Consider the following 19,654-nt stretch of genomic DNA (forward strand, 5'->3'; position numbering starts at 1 on the left):
ATTCACAATACAAATAAGAAAATAAGGTATAAGAGAACCGCTAAGAGAAAGGTCTTTATAAAAGATGCACCATTAAACGGTTTAGCTATTTAATGTGAGTCTTGCTAAATGCACTCGTGGCATGCCTAGTTAAATAAGGTAGACGAAATCTTATCATAAGATGATATTTTGGGTAAATGCACTAAAAAGGACAAATCTTGTTCCAAAAACACATGATAAAAGATGTCTTACTAAAAATGCTCTTGAACTCAACGAGTATCTACTAAACAAAGTGTCGTTAGGAGAAGTCTCCCATAGGCTAAATGATACCATGTGTTAAACGTGTTTTCATCCAGCAATGAAGCTCTCATAAAACATTTGGTATCTTCACTAGAAAGCTCAAACAATCAAATCCTACCTGAACGGTAGAGAATGCGAAAAGCGTTAAATGTCATTAAATGTTCAATGTTCAAAACTAGCAAAAGTAATAAAAGAAAGAACATATTTGCTGCATGCATATATACTCTACCTTCTGCAGATTGCCTATTACAAGTGTCAACCTGCTCTATCAAGTACAAGTCAGAAATAAATGTTAAAGACAAGAAGACACTTATGGAACGATCATCTCATCAAAAGTCACGCCAAAGAGATAGTACAATCTACTTTTGATGAAGTACTAAAAAAGTAAGTTTGCTCTGACAAAAAGACATCAAGCTATGACTGCCATCTATGACAAAGCTATGAACTCGAGGACAAGCTTCATCTAACAGATATATTATCACCAAATCTTAAGGACAAGCATCGTCCACCGGTTACATTGTCAAAAGGTGTATAAATAGAATATCCTTGAAGAAAAAGAAAAAACTGAAGATGAGGATTGATTCTTATGGAATGAAAAGAAAAATCATCATCATGGAAGATCAAGAGTTCTCTTAAAACTATCTAGAGTCAGATCCTGTTGAGTAAAAAGAAAGAAAGAGAGAGAGAGAAAAACTTAAAAGATTAATGGTGAAACTAGTGTTGAGACCAGTAGTGGTTGATATTCGTTTTAAACCAGAAATGGTGAAACTTGTGTAATCTTTGTTAAAGATTAGTGGAATCCTTTAAGAGGTCTTAAGGAAGAAGTGGACGTTGCTCAGGTTGAAACGAACCAATATAATAGCGTCTAACAACTATTGTAGACCGTTTAACTCATGCAAAAGTCATTAAACATTGTAGTGAATAAACATTATTTTTCTAAACAACATAAGTATATGGGAAATTATATCTAGACTTATCATCTTTATTAATTCATGATTTGGTACACTTGCTAATTTTGTAACATGATACAACTATAAGACTCAATATATTTTTTTATCAAACATATGGATTCATGTCTTATATCCAATGATCCATTGTAAACATTAAAAGTTATTAAAAAAATATTATGTAGTTGAATATTTTTCACTAAAATTAGTGTTATAATTATAATAATTTTTTTTCTCAAGAATATTAACCTTCTTAGAGTCCATAAAAACATATATACTCATTACATAACTTTGACCATGTTGAGCAGGTATTAAATAGTCATAAATTTAGTCTATGAATATCCTAATTTAGGATACTACTCTAAATTATATAGATATTCCCTGCACAATAATTGTTGTCTTAAACCTTATCATGATCCTTACCTTTAATAATGCACTATACTAAATTATGACTTTTCAAATGTAGAAAGTCATGTGTTAACACAAGCAAACTAAAGGACTCTTACTTTTCAAATGTAGAAACTCATGTATTAACACAAGCAAATCAAAGGACTCTTCCTAAGTTCAACTAACCTACTTAAGACATTTTAATATAGTTTCAAGCATTACTAAAACTTTATTATTAGGATACATCATACATTATTTTAGTCAATAATTTATAAACACAATATAAACAAATATGAACAAATAATTGAAAAATATAAAGATAATAATATAAACAAATATGAAAGAATAATTGAAAAATATAAAGATAATAATAAAGTATATAGATAACTTCTTTTCATCAATGTTTGTTTAATTAAAATTTATTTATTTTTATGCTTTTTTTATATAAATTTCTTGAATTATAAGCATAATATTTAAAATTAAAACATAAAAGAATAATTCAAACAAAGGCTTTAAATATAATTTAATTAAAGAAACATAAAGAGAAATGGACTAGTATATAATTAAAAATAAATTAAATAAAAAATATAAATAAACTAAAGAACTGAAAAAGTATAGTAGACAGAATATAGTTAAATAATAAGAATATAAATAGTAAAAGGATCAATATATCATTAAAAGTAAAATTAAATAATAAAAACTTAAAAGGACAAAAAGAACCAATATATTACTAGAAGAAAAATAATGAGTAACAATAATAACAACAATAACAATAATAATAATAATAATAATAATAATATTAATATGAATATAAAATTATTTAAATTATAAAAATAGTAAAAATAAAGTTAAGAAGAAAAGGACCATTGTTTATATCCCAACTTGTCTTGAACTTCCAAATTTTTAAAATTTTTGTTCATTTTTCTAAGAAACAAAAGTGCAGAAATATTATGTTTGTGTCAAAGAGGGTTGATACAATTAGTTTTCTTTTAACTCAATTTTGTCCATAGTCTAGTTTGAAGTCCAGACCAGATGTATCCCGGTCTTCACAAAGGATCTTACCAGATTTAGGGTACGTAGCATTGTTCACGAAGGGAGGTTAACAACAGTTTTCCAGCTTATATACCCCATTATTAGTTTATTAGTATAAAAAAAAGTGAAGAGTGGTGAAATAACAAAACAAATAAAAAAGTATAACAAGAACAACGAACGAACGTAAATGTAAAAGAACATGGATTAAAAGAAAGCTTAAAGGAAAGAAGGAACAAAACGAAAGATTGAGAGGATGAAACACTTACAAGAATGCGAAAACAAAAGGCATACTTAGAGAGAGAGGTTCCTCACAAAATTAGGACACTCTCGAAGGACACTCAAGGATAGCAAACTCACGCTCCATTATGAGACTCAAGTGTCGCTCAACGCGGAGGAATACTCTAGTTATAGCCAAACATTTTCACTGTAGCAACAATTTCGGTTGTTGCTACCGGTTGTTTCACAGTGTATGATATTTAAATAATAATAATAATAATAATAATAATAATAATAATAATAATAATAATAATAATATTGGTATACGTGAGAAGTATGAAAAATTATTGGATAAATTTCTTGTGTATGGTATTTTGATTTGTGAAAGGGCTACATGTTTGTTATACATTTTTTAATAAAAAGTAAAAAAAAAAAAAAGAAAAAATTGATATTTCAATTGCAATTGAACTCAAAAAGTATAAAAGACATAAATTTTAGAAAAATAAGTGAAAAATTGATTTTTTTAAAAAAGGAAATACATAAATTTAGGAAAGAAAAAAATTACAAAAATTTGGTTTTTACATTATCTAACAAAAATTTATTAAGTCTGAAGTTGTTTAATTTTTTTTTCTATAGTTAATATAGATAAGAGAAAAATAAACATCATACATTGACATATATACTAACTAAACTTCAAAGTTATTGTTTGAAGTAAAGAATAATTAGACTGTGGAGAAGGATTGAGAAGAAGAACATAAATAAATATAATGATAAGAGAATAATTTTATTTAGTTTGAATATGACATTATAAGTGTGGAATTATATATTAAATGAAAGAAAAGGTTGTAAAAATATCTCAACATGGATAATCGCATAAGCATTCCCCTTTAAGGCTACAATGAGCACTTGCACCTGCTCCATATTTCTTGGGGCAATCAACGAAGCAATTATCAATTTCACAATCGTCAGATAGCATCACTTCACACACTTTTCCTTCTATCATTTTCAATGGCCCTTGGCTTTCTGTTTCACAAAACATACATAATATATTTCAATGTTAAACCATGACTCTTAACTTTACAAACTTATTTTAAACCAAAAATCAACTTTCAAACCTTATATCACATACCAATCTCAATGGAAACAACTATTAGAATCAGCAATACCAAACACACCTTCATCTTCTTTCTCTTAATTATAGTTTCAAACACTACTCATTGCCTTATATAGATATAGATATATGTATGTTTTCATGGAATTAATAGCCGTATAATTTATTTATAGAAAGTTTTAATTTTATCATTAATGTAATTATGTATTTATATTATATTCATAAATATTTTCTTTTTAACGGTTTCAAAATATATTTATAAATTAATGTACGTTTATATGTTTTAATTATAGTTTTAACAATAATGTATAGTAGACTTTAGATAAAAGATTCAAAAAATAGTCTTGTTTTTTTTTTTCTGGAAAAGAGTATAATGTTTCGACCTATTATTTAAAGTTAGAAAACTACTCTAAGGTTTTTCTTTGAACCATTTCATTTTATTAAGATTTTCGTAATTTTTTGTAAGGCTCAAACTTGTTGTTTTTGGTGTATTTTTATGTTTTTTTTTTCACTTTATTACAATTTTGTGAGACAAAATTTACATTTCCCAATTTTACAAAATTTTAGAGTTTATCATTAATAACATCATCCTCTTAGTTTTCATATATATGTTCATATAATTTTGTGTCTATCTTATTTTGTTTCATTCAGATAGAAGTTATGTGTTTCCAACTTAGATTATCAATTGTATAATCTAAGAAGCTTTCTCAATATAATATATGGGTATTCTTTTTCTTCTTAAATTGACTTTCAAAAGAAGCTTTCTCAAATGTACTAAAATTTTCAAATTTTTTAGAATGTTTTTAAAAGTTAAAGGTGTAAATAACATTTTTTGTTTATTTTACTTCTTAGTTAATGTCTAGTTTTCCATCCTTTATTTGGTTTGTTTTCAGAGTTTGATTGTTTTCAGAGTTTGAGACGCTTAAGGTAAGGTGCTTTAGCTAGTTTATTTATAAGTGTTGAAATTTATTATTCAAATATATTTGAAATCTGTAATTTAAAATGATTTCAAATTTAAAAATAAATTATACAATTTGAATTCATAATAATACTTTTAAATAAGTATTTTGAAAAGAACTTAGAGATACTATGATATGAAATTTAAAATTACAATTTTAAATTAAATGATGGAACAACATAGTGAGGTGTTTCATTTTAATTTTATAATTAATTAAAGAACCCCAAATTTGGTTCATGCAAGAAGCCATTCCTATCTCATGACAACTACTTTCATCACCTCAGGAACCAAGTTGCACGAACCCCAACCCTAACTCCTCTTTTTTTAACATATGTTAAAACATTGCCACATAATCCATTTATTTTGTCGCAATTTTAATTTTACACGTCATTTAACCTCACAGTGTCACACAATGACAAGAATTGGACAGATCATTATGTTTTGCCTAGGGGGCACCTACACCGTTACATTTTTTGACGTTATAAGCAAAAAGGATTAACTTAACCCATTTTTACACAAGTTGGAACCATTTCTAATTTTTTAATAAACGTATAATCACTTTGAACATTTCTCCTTTTCGAGAGACCAAAAGAGATATTAAGAACAGGTGAGAAACATGAACTAAAAATGAAACAAATATGGGAGTGCCAAGAACAGAAGAAAGTGTAGAAAGCAAAATTGGGTCAACCAAAAGCCCTTTTAGACAAAACAGGGTGAATTGAAAGTGGTTGGTGTGAGGCATGTTCTCTTGATAAAGACAAAAAAAATTGTGAATCTCTGGAAGTAGGGAGAAGTAGAGAGAATTGGGATGGTCCATCTGGTGTGAATTCCGTAAAAACTTTGTAATTTTATAATATTAATTTATAAATTTTATATTTTTTTATAAATTTTATATTTTTTTATAAATTTCATTAGTTACATTCATATTTTTCAAAATTCATTAAAACTATAAATAATCATCTTCAATTAATATGGTTTAAAACACTTTTCCATGTTAGCATTGAAACTATCTTTTTTATATATCTTTGAATCGAGTTGTATGTGCGTGACTAACTAATAATAATAATACTTATTATTATTATTATTGTTAATAGTATTATTATTATATAGTTTATATAATAAAATTAAAATTGGGTTACCCCAAAGTCCTTTTAAAAAATTTAACGTTTTATATAGTTTAAAGATCATATATTAAACGTTTTATATATTAAATATTTTTGTTTTCTAAATGGTGTTTCTATTAACGAGTCGACAAAACACTAAGCGTAACAACATAAAAAATCTAAAGAATCTTATATGCAAAATGTAAGAATTCACCTATGAAAAGAGTCACGTAACTAAACATAAGTGTAGGTAGAAAGAAAGGTTGCTAAGGGATGGGCCACGATCATTTAACGACTACACACATCTTATAGACTAATGAACAACACTAACAAAAGATAACTGACTACGTATTATTCTATACAATACAAATAAGAAAATAAGGTATAAGAGAACCGCTAAGAGAAAGGTCTTTATAAAAGACGCACCATTAAACGGTTTAGCTATTTAATGTGAGTCTTGCTAAATGCACTCGTGGCATGCCTAGTTAAATAAGATAGACGAAATCTTATCATAAGATGATATTTTGGGTAAATGCACTAAAAAGGACAAATCTTGTTCCAAAAACACATGATAAAAGATGTCTTACTAAAAATGCTCTTGAACTCAACGAGTATCTACTAAACAAAGTGTCGTTAGGAGAAGTCTCCCATAGGCTAAATGATACCATGTGTCAAACGTGTTTTCATCCAACAATGAAGCTCTCATAAAACATTTGGTATCTTCACTAGAAAGCTCAAACAATCAAATCCTACCTGAACGGTAGAGAATGCGAAAAGCGTTAAATGTCATTAAATGTTCAATGTTCAAAACTAGCAAAAGTAATAAAAGAAAGAACATATTTGCTGCATGCATATATACTCTACCTTCTGCAGATTGCCTATTACAAGTGTCAACCTGCTCTATCAAGTACAAGTCAGAAATAAATGTTAAAGACAAGAAGACACTTATGGAACGATCATCTCATCAAAAGTCACGCCAAAGAGATAGTACAATCTACTTTTGATGAAGTACTAAAAAAGTAAGTTTGCTCTGACAAAAAGACATCAAGCTATGACTGCCATCTATGACAAAGCTATGAACTCGAGGACAAGCTTCATCTAACAGATATATTATCACCAAATCTTAAGGACAAGCATCGTCCACCGGTTACATTGTCAAAAGGTGTATAAATAGAATATCCTTGAAGAAAAAGAAAAAACTGAAGATGAGGATTGATTCTTATGGAATGAAAAGAAAAATCATCATCATGGAAGATCAAGAGTTCTCTTAAAACTATCTAGAGTTAGATCCTGTTGAGTAAAAAGAAAGAAAGAGAGAGAGAGAAAAACTTAAAAGATTAATGGTGAAACTAGTGTTGAGACCAGTAGTGGTTGATATTCCACTACAAAAAAGTTGGGCATTACCGAAGGCCAGAAGCCCTCGGAAACTGCCATAAGCCGTCGATAAAGGGTGTTTACCGAAGGCTTATCGACGGCCAAAAATCCTTCGGTAAATCTCTTGTCGCTAATAATTACCGAGGGCTTGTGCCCTTCGGTAATTACCGAGGGCCAAAAACCTTCGGTAATTACCGAGGGCCAAAAGCCTTCGGTAATTACCGAGGGCCAAAAGCCTTCGGTAATTACCGAAGGGCAGAAGCCCTCGATAATTACCGAAGGGCGAAAGCCTTCGGTAATGACCATACGAGGGTATTTACCGAAGGGCAGAAGCCTTCGGTAATGACCTACTGTGGGCATTTACCGAAGGGCAAAAGCCTTCGGTAAATTGCAGAGAAGGTTTCAGAGAGATGGTATTTCTTGTGCAACCCAGACATATCAACTTTCAATTACAAACAGACCTGCATATCAGTTTTCAAGCACATACAAACATGCATAATGTGCATCTCAAAGATGCAATCAATTATCAAAGGTTCCGTGATAGAATGCCACTTATACAAAGAAGTGTAAAAGAATTTATACAAAGCCAAGTGTGGCTGCTACAGCAAAAGAAATGAGCTGAAATATAACTCTAAAGTGATGTTTTTCTGCTGCAAAGAAGTGCTGGACAGCCAATGGAAAGTCCTCTTGAAGTTCCCTTGTAGCAAAGTTAGCAAGACCTCCACTCCTTAAGATGCTACCCCTTTGATAAAGCTTAGCTGGATGTTAAAATTCCACCACCAAATGATATTCCAGCAACCAATTTCACAAAAACCCGTGAGTGATTAAAAGTAAGGTGCATCCAACTTAAATGCAGAATTAATATGACAGCAGCTATAGAAGTCAAGAAAAGGTGATTTCTAAACACTTTGGGGCCGGAATAAAGGCTAGCACACAAAAGGAACCTAAGATAAGGTCTAGAACAGATTAGAAAAACAAGAAAACTCAAAACAAAGAGGAAATTCAAGTGCAGTGAAAGTGTTTGATGAAAATGCCAAACTGTTTGACAAAATGCCACAAAGAACAGCAGATTTTGGTGTTTTCTGGTTTTGGATCTTTCAAATCTGGATTGCAGGGTTCAAAGTGCTTTTTATGATTGCTATACACTTGGATAAGCATATAAATGTATTTGGAAACTTAAACCCAGCTTTTGCCAATCCAAAGATGAAAAACCAAAGAAGAACAATGGCAAACAGAAATAAAATGAACTCTGCACCTTATAAAGTGGCTGGAAAAATTAACAGCAGTGGCTAAAATGAGTTTGAGTGATGCTAATGGTCAAATGACACTTCAAGGAAGTTTGTATCATCAAATGGAAAATGTTTAAACACTGAAACAGTAAGGAATCATACTGCAGCTGAAATTCACTAGTTCACTTCCAAATTTAGGTAAAATTAATGGTTTAGGAAGTGATTTTTCATATCAGCTCAAATTTGACCAAATGCACAGTGCACACAAGTTTGGAATGGCAAAATACACTTTCAAAAATGGTTAAACTGCACTGAAACAACCAGAGTCATCAAATCACCTCTGCTGTAGCCAAAAATGCAACAAAATAGGGTGGTTTAAAGAAGAAATCTGCATATAGGCTTCTCAAGAACCATTTGAACAGTGTACACAAGTTGAAAATGACAAAATATACTTGTTCAATTGTTCATAATGCATAGAAACAGCCAGCAACTTTGTATGACAGTAGCAGTTGCCAAAATTCAAGAAATTGGACCAAAATTGCATCAGATTTTGAAAGCATGGAAATGACAATTTGAAAGCACACACAATGACTCTAGGAATGTCCTAACACTAGATCTAACTACAGAATATCAGCTAGAAGAATTTTAAACACCTAAGACACATCAAAGACAACAATCACGGTGAAAAAGATTGAATGAAAACTGTGACAGCACTTGAAACCAGATTTTTGAGGAACTCAACTATGCTTATTGCATTGTAGTGATTAATACTGGTTGGCACTGCCTGGAACATGTTTAACATCACCAAATAAACCTGTTCAAAGCTTTAGATGCAAAGAAATCTAGACAAAACAGATTGCACGTGATCAAACCAGAGAAGCAAATGTGATGCAGATTTGTGATTACAGAATCATGTGTGGACTGATTTAGAAATTCCTCCAGAATCTGCAGTTGCTGCCGCCACTGTTCCCTTGGTTTCAACTGCCTTCCAAGCCTCCATTCACCTCCAATCTCACGGCACATCTTCAATACATCCCCCTAGATGCATCAACAAACAAAGCCATGGTTCTGAATCCAAAAGCAGCAGTTCACTGTTCAAGTATTTCCTCTCTGTTCAGTTTTTTTCCTCTACAAATTACCACCCTTTAATCCCTTTCTCCCTCACTTCCTCATCCCTAAACTCACCCTTCCAATTAAAGGAACTGAACTATTGTACAAAGGCCTTACAACAACTAAAATTGCTAACTTAGGTCCTAATACAATAAAGGCACGTTGGAAATACAAAAAGACATTGGTTCTTAGCAACTAAGCAACTGAAAATGGTCCTTACAACAACTGGAACACTGGTCTTAACAATCTGACCACCAAGCATTTGGATTACGAACCTTATAGCAACACATGTATACTTTAAACACTTCACAACAACACCATAATAACTAGGCACTGGATTAAAGCATAATAATAAGGGAACTACTGAAAGTTCCTCTTATACCAAAACAAATCACCAAAACTTATTTCCTAGTCCATTGAATATTATAAACTCAGTTTTGCTTTTGTGATGGAGTGATTTTTCTGCATTTTTGGCCATAACAAAGTCAGATTTCGAATGCTACCATTTCTATGTTGTCTGACAGTTTGAGTAAGTCTAAAATGATGTTTAAAACTTGCTAGCAAAGTTCAATTAGTGGTATAATGGTCTAAGTGCATAATAGTATACTAAACCCTCAACTTTCAGTCAAAATTGGGAAGTGGCAAGGTGTTTTTGAATAACAGTTTGGATTTGAGCCAATTCAAACTGTGAACAAGTTTCAAAACTTTAATCCAAGTTGCAGCAGTGATTAGTTTTGACATACAGTCACTGCTGTGACATTTCGTGTCTTAAACCACCAAGTTGTGAGTCATTTTTGTGGCAAAAATTAAGTAGACAACACTTTCACACTAATTGTTTGTGGTTACAGACTTTGATTGCAGGTCAAAAGCCTAGGAATCAACTTTAAAATTATAAAATTAGCTTACATAAGAAAATAGCTATTTAGGAAACTAAGGCTAATATGGGTGTTGTCATTATACACTAAGAGATAACCATTTTTTGTGCAATACTTTTACATTGATTGGAAGAAACTATTCAGAAACTTGATATGTGCAGATTCTCATTCAATTCTCCCAAGAAATTAAATTCTCAAATCTGAATCATGCTTCTTTTGGTCTTATAATTAGTTTTTCATTGTGCTAAATTTCTTTGTAAGTTCATTTATGCTCTCTTCATACTTAGTTGCACCTTTTCTAGCTTAGTTCAGTTAGTTCAAAGTTCTTTGAGTCTTTTTTATTGTTAACCGGTCATTTGAATTCCTAAAACTCAGAATTGGTGATGAGGTTCTGTTAATTTTCTACATAATTGAATGTTGCAAAAGTGACATTTTGAATTAGTGTCCATTAGCAGCTCAAACAAGTTTGTTTTGATATTTAAATCTTGTTGAAATGGTTAAGTTCAAAGTATAGCAACATTTGTAGAAGAATCAAAAGCTAGAGGTGCATAAGAGGAAATGATTTGGAAATTGAACCAGTTGTTCACTAAAACTGAAAATGCAAGGGAAGAAACACAAGACTGGAAGAATGAGGCTGCACAATTGAAGATGGAAGTTGCAGTCACTGAACTTGTTTTAGAAGATGCCCAAATAAAGCTCAAAGCAGCATTGAAAGAAGTAGAGGTAGCAAAAACAGTTGAGGCAAGTGCTGTTCAACATATCAGGGGAGGATTTTAAGTCCTTAGTTCATAAGGTTGAGGAGTCTGATAAATTAGAAGATATGAAATTGGATGCTGCCAAAGCAGAGGTGGAAGCTACAAAGGTGAGTGAAAATTAAGTTCTAAAAAGGTTAGAGGAAACCCAAGAGGAAATTGAGGATATGAAAAATGAAACACAGGAAGTCTTGAAAAGGACTGAGATGGCTGAAGCAGCAAACAGACCAGTGGAGAATGAGCTGACAAAGCAGCTTCAAACAGGGCAAAAGAAATTAACAAAAAAAAGTAGCAGAAGTTGCTTCTAAATTATTGGCTGAAACACAGATGGCAGCACAATTATCTCATCAGCATTATAGGATTCAAAACCAGAATTCACTACCAAAGGTGGAGATGAAAAAGTTAGAGAAAGGGAAGGTTTCAAATGAAGAGAAACATTTTTAATGTTGAGTTGATAGTGCAGCCACTGGTTTATGACAACCAGTAAAGAAACAATTATAAGACTTCATTCAGTTTTATCGTACTTCCCAAAACAGCCCCATTTCATTTAATGAAACCCCTGTTAATCCTGATTTATCATGAACCCAACCCCTCCCTTACCTAATACACATGTTCATTAGTTAACACAGTGAAGGACATAGTCAGAATAATTTAGTAACTACATTATAATGTTCATTTACAGCCTAACTAGATTCAATTTAACTTACTTCACTCCATACAATCATTCTTATTCAACTCTAGACACATGCCCATTCATCAATAAATGAACATCAGACCTGCTTAACCACGCGAAACACAAACAATTTATAAAATATCCATAAACACAAAACACATTCCACACATATAGGCATGAACTGGGCAAACAATTTATTGAGGACGCGTTCTAAAACAAAGACCTTACCTCGCACTCCAGAATGATCGAAGGAAGACTGCGAGCTCTCAACGCAACAACCAACCTTGGCTTCACCGCAATGACTTACACACGCCAACAACCACGAATCAGCACCCCTACTGCCGCAACAGCCTGAAGCGCACACCACCAACCACCACCCCAACCCCAACACCGACAACGTTTCGAAGAACCCTAACCAAACAAACAACCCCAACCACCCACTAAGGTATTGCTGTCAATGATATCGGCACACAATGCCAACGACCGCCAGTACGGATAAACGCCAAGGGAGAGGGAGATAAACGCGAAGGGAGAGGGCGAGAATGGAAGCAAAGGACGAGAGGGAAATTTCTAATTTTCGAGTGTCACGAAATTGGAGACAAACTCCTCCAATACGCCCAAATGCTTAAGTCAGGCCACTTATCGACGGCCAAACACCCTCGCTAAATTAAATCAACACACAGCTTCGGTAATGCTTTCCAAGGCCTTCGGTAATTCAGTTGTACCGACGGCCGAAAATCCTTCGATAATGTTCCGCCGGTAATAAGCGCGATTCTTGTAGTGTTCGTTTTAAACCAGAAATGGTGAAACTTGTGTAATCTTTGTTAAAGATTAGTGGAATCCTTTAAGAGGTCTTAAGGAAGAAGTGGACGTTGCTCAGGTTGAAACGAACCAATATAATAGCGTCTAACAACTATTGTAGACCGTTTAACCCATGCAAAAGTCATTAAACATTGTAGTGAATAAACATTATTTTTCTAAACAACATAAGTATATGGGAAATTATATCTAGACTTATCATCTTTATTAATTCATGATTTGGTACACTTGCTAATTTTGTAACATGATACAACTATAAGACTCAATATATTTTTTTATCAAACATATGGATTCATGTCTTATATCCAATGATCCATTGTAAACATTAAAAGTTATTAAAAAAATATTATGTAGTTGAATATTTTTCACTAAAATTAGTGTTATAATTATAATAATTTTTTTTCTCAAGAATATTAACCTTCTTAGAGTCCATAAAAACATATATACTCATTACATAACTTTGACCATGTTGAGCAGGTATTAAATAGTCATAAATTTAGTCTATGAATATCCTAATTTAGGATACTACTCTAAATTATATAGATATTCCCTGCACAATTGTCTTAAACCTTATCATGATCCTTACCTTTAATAATGCACTATACTAAATTATGACTTTTCAAATGTAGAAAGTCATGTGTTAACACAAGCAAACTAAAGGACTCTTACTTTTCAAATGTAGAAACTCATGTATTAACACAAGCAAATCAAAGGACTCTTCCTAAGTTCAACTAACCTACTTAAGACATTTTAATATAGTTTCAAGCATTACTAAAACTTTATTATTAGGATACATCATACATTATTTTAGTCAATAATTTATAAACACAATATAAACAAATATGAACAAATAATTGAAAAATATAAAGATAATAATATAAACAAATATGAAAGAATAATTGAAAAATATAAAGATAATAATAAAGTATATAGATAACTTCTTTTCATCAATGTTTGTTTAATTAAAATTTATTTATTTTTATGCTTTTTTTATATAAATTTCTTGAATTATAAGCATAATATTTAAAATTAAAACATAAAAGAATAATTCAAACAAAGGCTTTAAATATAATTTAATTAAAGAAACATAAAGAGAAATGGACTAGTATATAATTAAAAATAAATTAAATAAAAAATATAAACAAACTAAAGAACTGAAAAAGTATAGTAGACAGAATATAGTTAAATAATAAGAATATAAATAGTAAAAGGATCAATATATCATTAAAAGTAAAATTAAATAATAAAAACTTAAAAGGACAAAAAGAACCAATATATTACTAGAAGAAAAATAATGAGTAACAATAATAACAACAATAACAATAATAATAATAATAATAATAATAATAATAATAATAATAATAATAATAATAATGTTAATATGAATATAAAATTATTTAAATAATAAAAATAGTAAAAATAAAGTTAAGAAGAAAAGGACCATTGTTTATATCCCAACTTGTCTTGAACTTCCAAATTTTTAAAATTTTTGTTCATTTTTCTAAGAAACAAAAGTGCAGAAATATTATGTTTGTGTCAAAGAGGGTTGATACAATTAGTTTTCTTTTAACTCAATTTTGTCCATAGTCTAGTTTGAAGTCCAGACCAGATGTATCCCGGTCTTCACAAAGGATCTTACCAGATTTAGGGTACGTAGCATTGTTCACGAAGGGAGGTTAACAACAGTTTTCCACCTTATATACCCCATTATTAGTTTATTAGTATAAAAAAAAGTGAAGAGTGGTGAAATAACAAAACAAATAAAAAATTATAACAAGAACAACGAACGAACGTAAATGTAAAAGAACATGGATTAAAAGAAAGCTTAAAGGAAAGAAGGAACAAAACGAAAGATTGAGAGGATGAAACACTTACAAGAATGCGAAAACAAAAGGCATACTTAGAGAGAGAGGTTCCTCACAAAATTAGGACACTCTCGAAGGACACTCAAGGATAGCAAACTCACGCTCCATTATGAGACTCAAGTGTCGCTCAACGCGGAGGAATACTCTAGTTATAGCCAAACATTTTCACTGTAGCAACAATTTCGGTTGTTGCTACCGGTTGTTTCACAGTGTCTGATATTTAAATAATAATAATAATAATAATAATAATAATAATAATAATAATATTGGTATACGTGAGAAGTATGAAAAATTATTGGATAAATTTCTTGTGTATGGTATTTTGATTTGTGAAAGGGCTACATGTTTGTTATACATTTTTTAATAAAAATTAAAAAACAAAAAAAAGAAAAAATTGATATTTCAATTGCAATTGAACTCAAAAAGTATAAAAGACATAAATTTTAGAAAAATAAGTGAAAAATTGATTTTTTTAAAAAAGGAAATACATAAATTTAGGAAAGAAAAAAATTACAAAAATTCGGTTTTTACATTATCTAACAAAAATTTATTAAGTCTGAAGTTGTTTAATTTTTTTTTCTATAGTTAATATAGATAAGAGAAAAATAAACATCATACATTGACATATATACTAACTAAACTTCAAAGTTATTGTTTGAAGTAAAGAATAATTAGACTGTGGAGAAGGATTGAGAAGAAGAACATAAATAAATATAATGATAAGAGAATAATTTTATTTAGTTTGAATATGACATTATAAGTGTGGAATTATATATTAAATGAAAGAAAAGGTTGTAAAAATATCTCAACATGGATAATCGCATAAGCATTCCCCTTTAAGGCTACAATGAGCACTTGCACCTGCTCCATATTTCTTGGGGCAATCAACGAAGCAATTATCAATTTCACAATCGTCAGATAGCATCACTTCACACACTTTTCCTTCTATCATTTTCAATGGCCCTTGGCTTTCTGTTTCACAAAACATACATAATATATTTCAATGTTAAACCATGACTCTTAACTTTACAAACTTATTTTAAACCAAATCTTAAGGACAAGCATCGTCCACCGGTTACATTGTCAAAAGGTGTATAAATAGAATATCCTTGAAGAAAAAGAAAAAACTGAAGATGAGGATTGATTCTTATGGAATGAAAAGAAAAATCATCATCATGGAAGATCAAGAGTTCTCTTAAAACTATCTAGAGTCAGATCCTGTTGAGTAAAAAGAAAGAAAGAGAGAGAGAGAAAAACTTAAAAGATTAATGGTGAAACTAGTGTTGAGACCAGTAGTGGTTGATATTCGTTTTAAACCAGAAATGGTGAAACTTGTGTAATCTTTGTTAAAGATTAGTGGAATCCTTTAAGAGGTCTTAAGGAAGAAGTGGACGTTGCTCAGGTTGAAACGAACCAATATAATAGCGTCTAACAACTATTGTAGACCGTTTAACTCATGCAAAAGTCATTAAACATTGTAGTGAATAAACATTATTTTTCTAAACAACATAAGTATATGGGAAATTATATCTAGACTTATCATCTTTATTAATTCATGATTTGGTACACTTGCTAATTTTGTAACATGATACAACTATAAGACTCAATATATTTTTTTATCAAACATATGGATTCATGTCTTATATCCAATGATCCATTGTAAACATTAAAAGTTATTAAAAAAATATTATGTAGTTGAATATTTTTCACTAAAATTAGTGTTATAATTATAATAATTTTTTTTCTCAAGAATATTAACCTTCTTAGAGTCCATAAAAACATATATACTCATTACATAACTTTGACCATGTTGAGCAGGTATTAAATAGTCATAAATTTAGTCTATGAATATCCTAATTTAGGATACTACTCTAAATTATATAGATATTCCCTGCACAATAATTGTTGTCTTAAACCTTATCATGATCCTTACCTTTAATAATGCACTATACTAAATTATGACTTTTCAAATGTAGAAAGTCATGTGTTAACACAAGCAAACTAAAGGACTCTTACTTTTCAAATGTAGAAACTCATGTATTAACACAAGCAAATCAAAGGACTCTTCCTAAGTTCAACTAACCTACTTAAGACATTTTAATATAGTTTCAAGCATTACTAAAACTTTATTATTAGGATACATCATACATTATTTTAGTCAATAATTTATAAACACAATATAAACAAATATGAACAAATAATTGAAAAATATAAAGATAATAATATAAACAAATATGAAAGAATAATTGAAAAATATAAAGATAATAATAAAGTATATAGATAACTTCTTTTCATCAATGTTTGTTTAATTAAAATTTATTTATTTTTATGCTTTTTTTATATAAATTTCTTGAATTATAAGCATAATATTTAAAATTAAAACATAAAAGAATAATTCAAACAAAGGCTTTAAATATAATTTAATTAAAGAAACATAAAGAGAAATGGACTAGTATATAATTAAAAATAAATTAAATAAAAAATATAAATAAACTAAAGAACTGAAAAAGTATAGTAGACAGAATATAGTTAAATAATAAGAATATAAATAGTAAAAGGATCAATATATCATTAAAAGTAAAATTAAATAATAAAAACTTAAAAGGACAAAAAGAACCAATATATTACTAGAAGAAAAATAATGAGTAACAATAATAACAACAATAACAATAATAATAATAATAATAATAATAATATTATTAATATGAATATAAAATTATTTAAATTATAAAAATAGTAAAAATAAAGTTAAGAAGAAAAGGACCATTGTTTATATCCCAACTTGTCTTGAACTTCCAAATTTTTAAAATTTTTGTTCATTTTTCTAAGAAACAAAAGTGCAGAAATATTATGTTTGTGTCAAAGAGGGTTGATACAATTAGTTTTCTTTTAACTCAATTTTGTCCATAGTCTAGTTTGAAGTCCAGACCAGATGTATCCCGGTCTTCACAAAGGATCTTACCAGATTTAGGGTACGTAGCATTGTTCACGAAGGGAGGTTAACAACAGTTTTCCAGCTTATATACCCCATTATTAGTTTATTAGTATAAAAAAAAAGTGAAGAGTGGTGAAATAACAAAACAAATAAAAAAGTATAACAAGAACAACGAACGAACGTAAATGTAAAAGAACATGGATTAAAAGAAAGCTTAAAGGAAAGAAGGAACAAAACGAAAGATTGAGAGGATGAAACACTTACAAGAATGCGAAAACAAAAGGCATACTTAGAGAGAGAGGTTCCTCACAAAATTAGGACACTCTCGAAGGACACTCAAGGATAGCAAACTCACGCTCCATTATGAGACTCAAGTGTCGCTCAACGCGGAGGAATACTCTAGTTATAGCCAAACATTTTCACTATAGCAACAATTTCGGTTGTTGCTACCGGTTGTTTCACAGTGTCTGATATTTAAATAATAATAATAATAATAATAATAATAATAATAATAATAATATTGGTATACGTGAGAAGTATGAAAAATTATTGGATAAATTTCTTGTGTATGGTATTTTGATTTGTGAAAGGGCTACATGTTTGTTATACATTTTTTAATAAAAAGTAAAAAACAAAAAAAGAAAAAATTGATATTTCAATTGCAATTGAACTCAAAAAGTATAAAAGACATAAATTTTAGAAAAATAAGTGAAAAATTGATTTTTTTAAAAAAGGAAATACATAAATTTAGGAAAGAAAAAAATTACAAAAATTTGGTTTTTACATTATCTAACAAAAATTTATTAAGTCTGAAGTTGTTTAATTTTTTTTTCTATAGTTAATATAGATAAGAGAAAAATAAACATCATACATTGACATATATACTAACTAAACTTCAAAGTTATTGTTTGAAGTAAAGAATAATTAGACTGTGGAGAAGGATTGAGAAGAAGAACATAAATAAATATAATGATAAGAGAATAATTTTATTTAGTTTGAATATGACATTATAAGTGTGGAATTATATATTAAATGAAAGAAAAGGTTGTAAAAATATCTCAACATGGATAATCGCATAAGCATTCCCCTTTAAGGCTACAATGAGCACTTGCACCTGCTCCATATTTCTTGGGGCAATCAACGAAGCAATTATCAATTTCACAATCGTCAGATAGCATCACTTCACACACTTTTCCTTCTATCATTTTCAATGGCCCTTGGCTTTCTGTTTCACAAAACATACATAATATATTTCAATGTTAAACCATGACTCTTAACTTTACAAACTTATTTTAAACCAAAAATCAACTTTCAAACCTTATATCACATACCAATCTCAATGGAAACAACTATTAGAATCAGCAATACCAAACACACCTTCATCTTCTTTCTCTTAATTATAGTTTCAAACACTACTCATTGCCTTATATAGATATAGATATATGTATGTTTTCATGGAATTAATAGCCGTATAATTTATTTATAGAAAGTTTTAATTTTATCATTAATGTAATTATGTATTTATATTATATTCATAAATATTTTCTTTTTAACGGTTTCAAAATATATTTATAAATTAATGTACGTTTATATTTTTTAATTATAGTTTTAACAATAATGTATAGTAGACTTTAGATAAAAGATTCAAAAAATAGTCTTGTTTTTTTTTTCTGGAAAAGAGTATAATGTTTCGACCTATTATTTAAAGTTAGAAAACTACTCTAAGGTTTTTCTTTGAACCATTTCATTTTATTAAGATTTTCGTAATTTTTTGTAAGGCTCAAACTTGTTGTTTTTGGTGTATTTTTATGTTTTTTTTTTCACTTTATTACAATTTTGTGAGACAAAATTTACATTTCCCAATTTTACAAAATTTTAGAGTTTATCATTAATAACATCATCCTCTTAGTTTTCATATATATGTTCATATAATTTTGTGTCTATCTTATTTTGTTTCATTCAGATAGAAGTTATGTGTTTCCAACTTAG

At 29.5% G+C, this 19,654-nt stretch overlaps 1 long non-coding RNA gene and 1 pseudogene across 1 annotated transcript; one reads left to right on the plus strand and one right to left on the minus strand.

Annotated features, from left to right (window-relative positions):
* Positions 1-7,903: 7,903 nt before the first annotated feature.
* On the minus strand, positions 7,904-12,854 carry LOC148206542 (uncharacterized). Its single transcript, XR_015783600.1, has 2 exons — positions 12,275-12,854; positions 7,904-8,165 (listed from the first exon to the last, which is right to left on the minus strand). It is a non-coding gene; the product is annotated as an uncharacterized LOC148206542 (long non-coding RNA).
* LOC148206543 (WEB family protein At5g55860-like) lies at positions 9,699-12,268 on the plus strand (annotated as a pseudogene).
* Positions 12,855-19,654: the final 6,800 nt, after the last annotated feature.

The sequence above is a fragment of the Vigna umbellata genome, chromosome 1, assembly GCF_029865625.1.
Source record: "Vigna umbellata cultivar VRB3 chromosome 1, Vumbellata_1.0, whole genome shotgun sequence".
Lineage (NCBI taxonomy): Eukaryota > Viridiplantae > Streptophyta > Magnoliopsida > Fabales > Fabaceae > Vigna > Vigna umbellata.